Source organism: Gekko japonicus, unplaced genomic scaffold (genome assembly GCF_001447785.1).
Source record: "Gekko japonicus isolate JY-2015 unplaced genomic scaffold, Gekko_japonicus_V1.1 scaffold3128, whole genome shotgun sequence".
NCBI lineage: Eukaryota > Metazoa > Chordata > Lepidosauria > Squamata > Gekkonidae > Gekko > Gekko japonicus.
This window is the reverse complement of record NW_015170985.1, coordinates 73,995-83,614: the sequence shown is the minus strand read 5'-3', so window position 1 is coordinate 83,614 and position 9,620 is coordinate 73,995. Positions and strand designations below refer to the sequence as shown.

Here is a 9,620-nt window from a genome sequence, read left to right as displayed (position 1 = left end):
GGCAATTAACTCCCTTTCCCCCCTTCTATACTTAGTTAATGAGCATGCTCAGTGCTTGTAGCCTTCCGTAAAGGAGGCTGGGTATTCCCAGCAGCCAGCAGTTCAGCCTGGCCCAGAAAGAGGCAACATCTTGGGGAGAGGCCTATATAGACTTTGCTGTGTTAAGGCCTGCCTTGAATTATTGCAGGTAAATCCTGGAGTCAACTGAGAACAGCTGCAGCATCCCAAGTACAGCCTGGAAACCTCATATGCTGTTCCAGTATCTGTGAGCTTACAACATATGGACCTACAATATATGTATTATCTATGTGCTTAGTATTTTTTTCTGTTCTGTGCATCCTTGTGGATGCTGAAGATATCTGTACTCAGTAATATCCTGAAGATTCATTGCTATGAAGTAATAGCAACCAACCAGAAGTGAATGAGGATTTATATGAAAACCTCCATGCTCTGTTTATATAAAGAGTTTATTTTAAATGTTAAAGTGCATTGGTTGTATTGCCTCTCTTATGTCTGTGTTTAAGTACATGTGTAGTAACAGCAGTTACATATTCTTAATAACCATAGGTGGGAGTTCTGCTGTCAAAACTCACTGAACCTGCCCACTCTCCCTGCAGATATATGGACCTTAGTGAGTTACACTTGAGCAAGTAATGAGTCCCAAATAATGTTCATAGGTTTATTATTATTATTGTCATCATCATCATTTACAGCTGAACTTTCAATACAAACAGGTCCTCAAGGCAGGTTGAATACATTGTTCATCACTGAATGACTTGAGATGGTGACCAAACAGAAATCAATAAATGTACTGTTAATGATACTAAATCCTAGACAGGGACTGGTCAATCAGAGCAGATTTCTGACACATTAGTGGTGCCCATTCATCGGTGTTTGTTGTAGAGTGGAGAGGGAAGTCCTGCCCTCTGAGACCTCTGCAGTTCAGCTGAGCTTGTACCAGATCATGAAAACGTGGACAACTGGCAGAGGAGATCGGGAAAAAGGGCCTAGGTCAAGCATCTTTCTTCTTCAAGCAGCATTTTGCTTTGTAATGACATGGTATGTCCAGGATTACACCGGATGGGCAAGTCTGGTAGGGCTGCAGTATGCAAAATCCACCCATGGAGGCACAAGTGATGAGGTGACTGTCCCCTGCCGGAATACAACATCAGAAAATTTCTTCTTTTCTTATTACATGCTAGTTTCCCCTGAACTGTGGACATCAGGGAGAGGCTTCAAGCAGTGTGGGAACCTCCTTGATGCTCCCCTGTGTTATCCTCACAACAACCCTGTGGCAGGTGAGACAGTAGGAGTGGCCCAAGGTCACTCAGTATTCCAGACTGGAATCCACCCAGATCCTAGGTTTGTGCCCTAACCACTACATGGCGTTGTCTCCATTCCCAGCTGTGGCTGAATCCCTGTTGCTTCTCACCAAGGAATTTGGGGGATATTGATTTTGTAATAAGGTTGGGGACCTCTAACTGTTTCCCCCTCCCCACAAGTACCTAGAAGGGGATGGTGAAGGTCCAGGGAAGGAAACAATCCTGAAGCTGGCAGAATCCTTCCCTTGTCATTTCCTTTCCAAGAGCACTGCTGCCACCCCAACTGGTTCTGGCCCTATTCTAATCCCTGTGTTGGATTAACACCCAGCCCCAAATCCTGACACTGCCACTTCTTGCAAAAGGGAAGCAACACCCAGCTACTTTCTTTTTCATCTCATGCATTGCTGGATCCTGCTCTTGGTTTTCTTGTAGTGAGCCGGAGGTTCTTTCTAGTCCCAACCAATGCTCCCTCTAAACTGTGAAGACTTGTGAGCAAAAATTCTACTTTGTGAGCTACTGACATTAAAGTTGTGTGTGAGCTACTGACATTAAAGTTGTCTACTGTATAAATTATTTTCCTCTGGAGACATCCTTCCTGAGCTAAGACAAAAATGTGTGAGCCGTAGGCTAAAAAACTGTGAGTTGGCTCACACTAACTCAGCTTAGAGGAAACACTGGTCCCAACCTGGCCTGTAGCTATGGTGGGGCTACTGGGGACTCTGCCCCCTTCCTTAAAGAGCCAGCCTCTTCCTTAAAGCCCCCTCCCCACTTCTTAAAGGCCCCCCGCTTCTTCCCAAAATGTTTAAAGGGATCCTCCAGCTGTCTGGCAGGCCATGTGCTCCCCGCTGATCAGATGAAGGGCCTTTAAATTTTGCAGGGGGGAGGGAGAGGGGAGTGCACCCCCCTCATTATGGCAAATAATGGCAGCCCCACCAGAAAAATATTTGCCCCACAAGCTGCAAAATCCTGGCTATGGGCCTGGCCTCCCAGCTCTATAATTCTCTGTCAGACACTGTCCTCCTTCAAGGTTTGCTCCCAGAGGGGCCTGGAATCAACATCAGATCAATGGTGAGCAAGGCTCCCTCTAAGCTGTGGAGTCTTCTGAGGAAAAATTCTACTTTGTGAGTGACTGGCATTAATGTTGTGAGCGACCAATCTGGCTACTGCATAAATTAGTTTGCCCTGGAGCCATCCTTTCTGAGCTAAGACAAAAATCTGTGAACTGGAGGCTAAAAAACTGTGAGCTAGCTCACACTAACTCAGCTTAGAGGGAACACTGATGGTGAGCATGAGCGCCATTGTACAACTTTAATAAGATGGACGCACCTGATCTGTTTTAACATCCCTACCCCAAATAATCCTCTTGTAGTTAACTCTGAAAAATAAAAATCTAACTTCTGCCCTAAGAAAAGCAATCTGTTTGGAATGGCACCATTTTGAGAATATACAGGAGGGACCCAATTGAACAACGTTAACAATATGACCCAACAGTGACCCTAGGAAAGGCTGATGCCTTTTTTTTTTTTTGCAGGCACCAAAGAAGGTCACAAATAATAAAGAAACAATGGTCCTGGTCACACGAGCAAGATAATCGGGGGGGGGGGGGTTGAGGCTTTTTGCCCCGGAGCAAAACGAAGCATGGTCACACATTGATGGTGAAGCGTGGCAAAGAAGGGGGGGAAGAAAGAAGCCGCATGGCATGATCACACACGCAGCGTTTGTGCACATGCGCAGTTCCACGTGTGTGCGCATATCACGGAGGCTTTTAAAAAAATCCGGTGTGAGACGGGACGCAGATGGGCACTGGATGAGACGGGATGCCAGTGCTTCCGCAATAAGATGCCCGCCCGCACCCCGCGTTTTCCGGAAAATACTCCACTTTCCCAGGTATCATTTTACTCTGCATCTTCGGTGGGGCGATATGGGTTGCCAACGGGTGTGGGACACTTGCCAGATGTTCCCGTGTGATCGTGCCCATAAAATCCACCCGGCATTCGTCCCTATCGCGCGGCTAATTCTGCGTGTGACCGGGACCAATATTTTGCAACCACATAGCAAGACTTTGAAGCACTGCTCAAATCAGACTTCAGCAAGACCCGTGTGTCTTCAGCCCATGTGTGAATGTTCCAAACAGCACATTCAAATTCCAAACGTGTTCAGTGCAAGGTTTTCAGCTGCCTGACTTATCTTTAAGGACAGCTTCATGTAAAGCTTGTTAACAGCAGTCCAGCTCTGCGGTTACAGTCATGTAGATCAGCAGAGTCCAAGAGAGGAGATAACTCATGAGCAAGTGTAACTGGGAAAAAAGCTCTCATTTTGTCTTTGCCATGAACTTTGCTGCTTGTCCCCGTCTTAGTACCTTCAAAGCACTAGACAAATGCCAAATATTATTAATTTGTTCCCTTCTAGCCAGAAGAAGCATGTTCCTTTACCAGATGACAACACTCTGCCTCCTGCCCACTAAAAATCCAATTTCCACCACGCACTTGGCTTCTGGGATATTATTATATGCTGCCCACATACTTTTAGACCTATCTTCATAGCCTCAAGCCTAGTTTGGAAAAAGAAACCTGAGATTCTTAGGAAGCTGCTCTTGATACCAAATACAGTATTCCATGCTTTCTGACTGCATTTTCATGGCACTGTACAATGCACAGAGGAATGTGTATATAAGCCACGGGTTTAGGAACTAACCTATCAGGTTAACCAATGGTGTGTTTTCAGCAGGACATTTATAATATCAAGGCACCCACGGGGATCGCTCACCTGGAGGAGCCTGGAATAGGAAGAGGATGACCAAGAGGAGACCATAAAGGATCTTCATGACTGATGCCCAGCTGGAATCTCAGTGTCCTTGGAAAGAAGAGCTCGCGGAGGTGAAAGGAGACTGGATAAAAACAGAAGCTCTGTGGGAATCTCAGAATGTGTCATGCTATATGGCATAATATCCTTGCGTCAGTGAGGAAGTATCCAGAAATTCTAGTTAATTATGAAACATAGGAACCTGCTTTGCTAATTGCTTGAGGTTAATTGTAAATTAACAAACCCCGGAAAGAATATTGCACTGCCATTCTTTGGGGAAATAGTTTCTTGGGACATAATTTTATTGCAAGATAATATCGATCACTACATATGCCACAATGTCTCGTCACACCCTTCTGGTCAATATGTTATCTGTAGGCTATTTCACACACTCATCTGTGTTATACCATCACAGAGTGTCCTTCACAATAAGAACTTCCACAGTTTTGGTTATCAGTATACTGATGAGACTCAGCTTTGTATTTCTTTAATGAGATATCTGAATGTTGCAGGCTCTGCTTCAGATCGTTCTTGAAGGACTTGTGCTTCCCACCTTTGATGGAGATGGGCTGTGATTGGGGAGGGGTTGTGGCTCACTGGCAGGGCATCTGCCTGGCATGCAGAAGGTCCCAGGTTTAATCCCTGGCAACTGCAGTTAAAAGGATGAGGTAGGAGGTGACATGAAAGACCTCAGCCTGAGACCCTGGAGAGCCACTGCCACTCTGTGTAGACAATACTGACTTTAATGGACCATGGGGTCTGATTCGGTATAACGCAGCTTCATGTATTCAGGTGTCTCCCAAGGGGTCCAACTGACCCTTTGCTGACTCAGTTAAGATCCAAGGGGTTATACTAGTTCCAACATTACAAAGTGCCACCTGTAAAGCTTTCAGACATTTTTGTGGGTTCATATTAACATTGAGATGTCATAACTGGGAATAAATGAACATTGATGGCCACAATCATGAAATCTTATAAATTTACAGAAAAATAGTTCGCTCTAGGCAGCAGCATTTGGTGCCCTATTTTGTTCAGCATATGCAATAAGAATCCCTGTTAAAAGTTTTTTGTAAAGGGACATGACTTCCAATTTTTCTCTTTTTTCCAGAATTGCTTCTTTAAGCCTATCTAATTGAACTATTTTTTCTAAACTGATCTGCACCCAATATGAGTGCAAGGATTTAATTATACACGAATAACATTTTTTTTCTTTTTCTTTTTTGCTTAGCTACTGTTTTTGCTTAATTACTGTTGCTGGAGGCAAGGGGGACATGTTCCATTCCATCCTGATGGACCCATAGCCACAGTGGGGGCTATTGATCCAGTCAAGCAACCTTGGTTCTCGTTTGGCCCCAGATCTGTCCTACTTGGCACTGCTATTTTGTGCACCTGGCTTGGTCTTCCAATGCCATCACCCAGGCAAACCTGTAAAGACAGGCAAAGGTGCAAGACTGTCCCATTGGGGCCATTCCTTAGTTTAGAATTAATTTTATTCAACTACTTTTATAGGTGGATTTTATTCAGCTGCCAAAAGCAATGTCATATGAATGCTGTTAAGTTATAGTGTGGATGAATCGAAGCATATCTACCCCCTAACTGAGACTCGCATTTAGCTCCATATGAAACAGACAAGAGAGAAGGACACACCTCACAGACAGTGCACCAGAGACTCTTTCCATGAGCCTGGCACATTCCTCTTTGCAAATATTACAGAGCTTTAGCTCATACACATGTATTCTCTGTTTTGGGCCACACCTTATAGACTTGCCTATGTGATGAGGTCAGGAAGGCGCCCACTCTCCGGGCATTCTGCAAACTAGGCAAAGCAGAATTATTCAGGAGGGCACTGGTGCCAAGGTACGAGGGCCATACTATAACAAAAATGGTTCAGAAAGGTGCTTTAATAAAGGGATAAGGGCTGTCGGACTATGCTACTCTGTACAGTATATACTATGTGCAGTTGTTTGTATGATCCTGCTATGTGATTTTTTGCATTGTTTAACATGTGAGGTTAATACGTATGCTTTGTTTCAGGTTTGTCTGTTTTCTGCGTGTTTTCAGATTTCTGCAGTCCTAACCTGATTGTATGGTGTCCCATCCTGTTGGTTGTCATGACTTATGCTGTGTAATCTGCCTTGAATGTCAGTGAGAAATTCGGACTATAAATAAGGTAAATGAGTAAAGTAGGTAAGGATCAATATGCAGAATTTAGACAAGATGGAGGTGACATGGGCTGAGAGGGAGGGTTAAGAGTTGAGGGGTCCTCCTCGATCCAGCCTCATTACTGGGGTAGCAGCTGGGAATGGTGGCAAGATCAGCATGCGTTCATTTCCCTAAAATGCACAAATTACTTCTTTTAAACTCTGCTGACCTGGCCACTGGGATTGCCAATTTTGGGTTGGGGAATTCCAAAATAATTGGGAGTGAAGCCTGGGAGGGCAGGGTTTGGGGTGGGAAAGACCTCCGTGGGAAATAATGCCACTGAGTCCACCCTTCAAAGCAGCCATTTTCTCCAGGGAAACTGATTTCTGTAGTCTGAAGATTTGCTGTAATTCTGGGAGATCTCCAAGCCCCACCTGGAAGCTAGCAGTCCTACTGGCCCCAGACATCTGCACCCGCTCACCTAGATGATTGTGCTGTACGTGGGGCTGTTCTTGAGGGCATCCTGGAACCTTCAGAAAGTGCAAAATATGCCAATGCTACCCCCAGGAACTGAGTGGCCGAGACAAGCAGGGGCAGGCTCTGTTTAGAGGGTAGTAGAGACAGGGAGTTTGGGTTGGGGGGCTGGATCTTGGTTCTTACCACCCTGTATAAAGCGACTGGAAAATTCCATATGCAAAAACTTAATCAATAGATGGGGGATTAAATTCAATATATTGAATTCAAAATTCAATTATTGTTTAAGTATATGGTTATTCCAGGGCTACATCTTTCAAGCTGCAGATTGTAGCCCGGATTCTGGGTTGCCTGATTAGTTGGAACTGAATTTCTTTTGCATGAGAATGGCATTCAGTGCTCTGATGGATTGGCGAATTTGGAATTGGCTCACCAGCAAAGATTATGCAAGCAAGAATCAGTTGTGTTACAAGTTTCTGTCCCCTTTGACAATCTGTGTGTTCAGCAGCATAAATCTTTATTGTTCTGTATAGCTAAAGGCTTTGTGTTAAAAAAATGTGTTTTGGGGTTGGTGAGCCAGTTTGGTGTAGTGGTTAAGAGTAGTGGACTGTATTCTGGAGAACTGGGTTTGATTCCCCACTCCTCCACACGCAGCTTCTGGCATGACCTTGGGTCAGTCACAGTTCTCTCAGAGCTGTTCTCTCACGACCAGTTCTTTTCTTCTTCTTTTTTTTTTGAGCCCCCGGAGGGGATTTTTTATTATTTTTTAATCACTACAAAAACTACAACAGAAAAAAGGGAGCGGAAACTACATATATGGGATAAAGTAAAGAACCCACTACTAACTAAAACCCCAAGAGAGGAGATCCTCCAACTAGCTTAGGTACATCAAGTCTTCCATCATTGATCCCTCTATAAACTGAGTCAAACATTTATCTCACGAGCAGTTCTTGAAAGAGCTCTCTCAGCACCACCTATCTCACAGGGTGTCTGCTGTGGGGAGAGAAAGGGAAGGAGATTGTAAGCTGCTCTGAGATTCCTTTAGGTAGTGAAGGGCGGGGTATAAATCCTATCTCTTCTTCTTCTTAAATTCATTTACCTTGCACATTCTGTTCCTGGTCTAACTTCGCTGAACCCACATGCTATATATGAATACATGCTAATAAGAGCCTTGTTGTGCAAGCACATTATGCCAGTACTAAAATAGCTTCATTGGCTGTCAGTCTGTTTCCAAGCTCACTTCAAGGTGTTCTTCTTACCTTCACGTTCTGGAATCCAAAAACCTGCCTCTCCCATTCGTGTTCCCTTTGCCAGAGTGCGCTGCTAGTTGCTGTCAGGTTTCGCTGGCCCAAGAGAATGCTCAGTTTTTTATAGTAGTAGCACCAACATTGTGAAACAATTTGTCAGAAGAGGCCAGACATCTTCCTTCCCTTTTAAGTTTCTGGCAAGCTTGTAAAGCTGTTCTGGTTTTTTTTTTTTGGGATAAGGCCTTTGGCTGAATATAGAATGAGCTAGTTCCCTTTGAAGTGAATTCTCTGACTGAAATGGCCTTAATTGTTTCTTGACTGGGGTTATTAACCTTGTCATTCCAGTATAGCTTTTTCTTTGATCTGTTTTAAATTTGCTTTTATGGGTGATCAGTATTTTAACTTGTTGTGTATTGGTAACAGTTTTGAACACTCTTGGAAAAGTGGGATATACAGACCATGACATAAATGAACAAATGTATGGGTGAATTGTAAGCCTGCCAGTTCTAGGTTGGGAAATATCTGGAGATTTGGGGGTATAGCCTGGGGAGGGTAGAATTTTAGGAGGGGAGGGACCTCAATGGACTATAAAGCCATAGAGTCCACCCTCCCCCCAAAAGCACCCATTTTCTCCAGGGGAACTGATCTCTACAGTCTGAAGGTCAGTCATAATTGCCAGAGATTTCCAGTTCCCACCAGGAGACTGGCAGCCCTAGGGGGTTGACAGAGCTCCACCATCATGGGCAGAACTTCTGTCATTCTTTTCAGATCCCCTTGAACGCTATGTCAGTGCTGTGGGAGCTGCTTTCACAAGGGTTCAGTTCTTTTTTTAATAGGTGCATGTGTGTATGTGCTTGTGAGTGTGTGGTGACCTCTGCTGACTGACCTCTACTGGGGGCCTGGAGGATATTCAGAGAGGTGGCTGAATAAAGTCTGCCCCTGTCCTCCCGACTGCTGGTATTCCAAGGTCTCCTATTCAAGTACTTGCCAGAGTTGACCCTGCTTAGCTTCCGAGATCTGATGAGATTGGGCTTGCCTGGTCTATCCAGGTTATGGCCACATGGGTTCAGTTCTGAAGGCAATGGTTTTGTGTAAAGGATAGGTGTGCTCAGCTCTACAAATAGGTTTGCAGGTTGCTAAGTGCTTCAGTAGAACTTGGAAGGAACACATGGAAAAGTGGTCGCCGCTGACTCTGGTGATGTCCATTCACACATTCTGTTGTCAATGCAAATTATCTCATGTCAGATGCATATATTCATTGCAGTGTCAATTGCTGCCTTTGACTGTGTGAATGAGCCCTCCGAGATCAAATCGCATGGACCACATTCACTTCGTATAATGTCATAAAGGCAATGCAATCAGTTCATAGGCTCCACTCACAACGTTACTAAAAACAATTATTAGGGTCTGCTTTCTGTACTTTAGCTTGCTCAGGCTAGGATGCTGCTATGGGATTTGGCACCATTTAATGTGTCATGATAATGCCGATGGTTTGCTTCAGTTCTGTTCTTAGACGTCTGGATGGTTCTACAACTCTAATCCTATTGCATTCTTTAACGAACGCCCCATCCATTGATGGTATCGACTCACTCTGTGTAAACTGCCTAAAGTCCAAGTGAGAAAGGCGGACTAT

The 9,620-nt window shown here is 44.4% G+C and overlaps 1 long non-coding RNA gene across 2 annotated transcripts; it reads right to left on the bottom strand.

Moving 5' to 3' along the window:
- Window positions 1-702: 702 nt before the first annotated feature.
- On the bottom strand, window positions 703-8,074 carry LOC107116947. 2 transcript variants are annotated; one of them, XR_001482724.1, is made up of 4 exons: window positions 8,000-8,071; window positions 5,880-5,995; window positions 4,089-4,209; window positions 703-1,152 (listed from the first exon to the last, which is right to left on the bottom strand). It is a non-coding gene; the product is annotated as an uncharacterized LOC107116947 (long non-coding RNA). The 2 variants fall into 2 exon arrangements; XR_001482723.1 differs by lacking the exon at window positions 5,880-5,995 and having other exon boundaries at window positions 708-1,152; window positions 8,000-8,074.
- Between the last annotated feature and the right edge of the window lie 1,546 nt (window positions 8,075-9,620).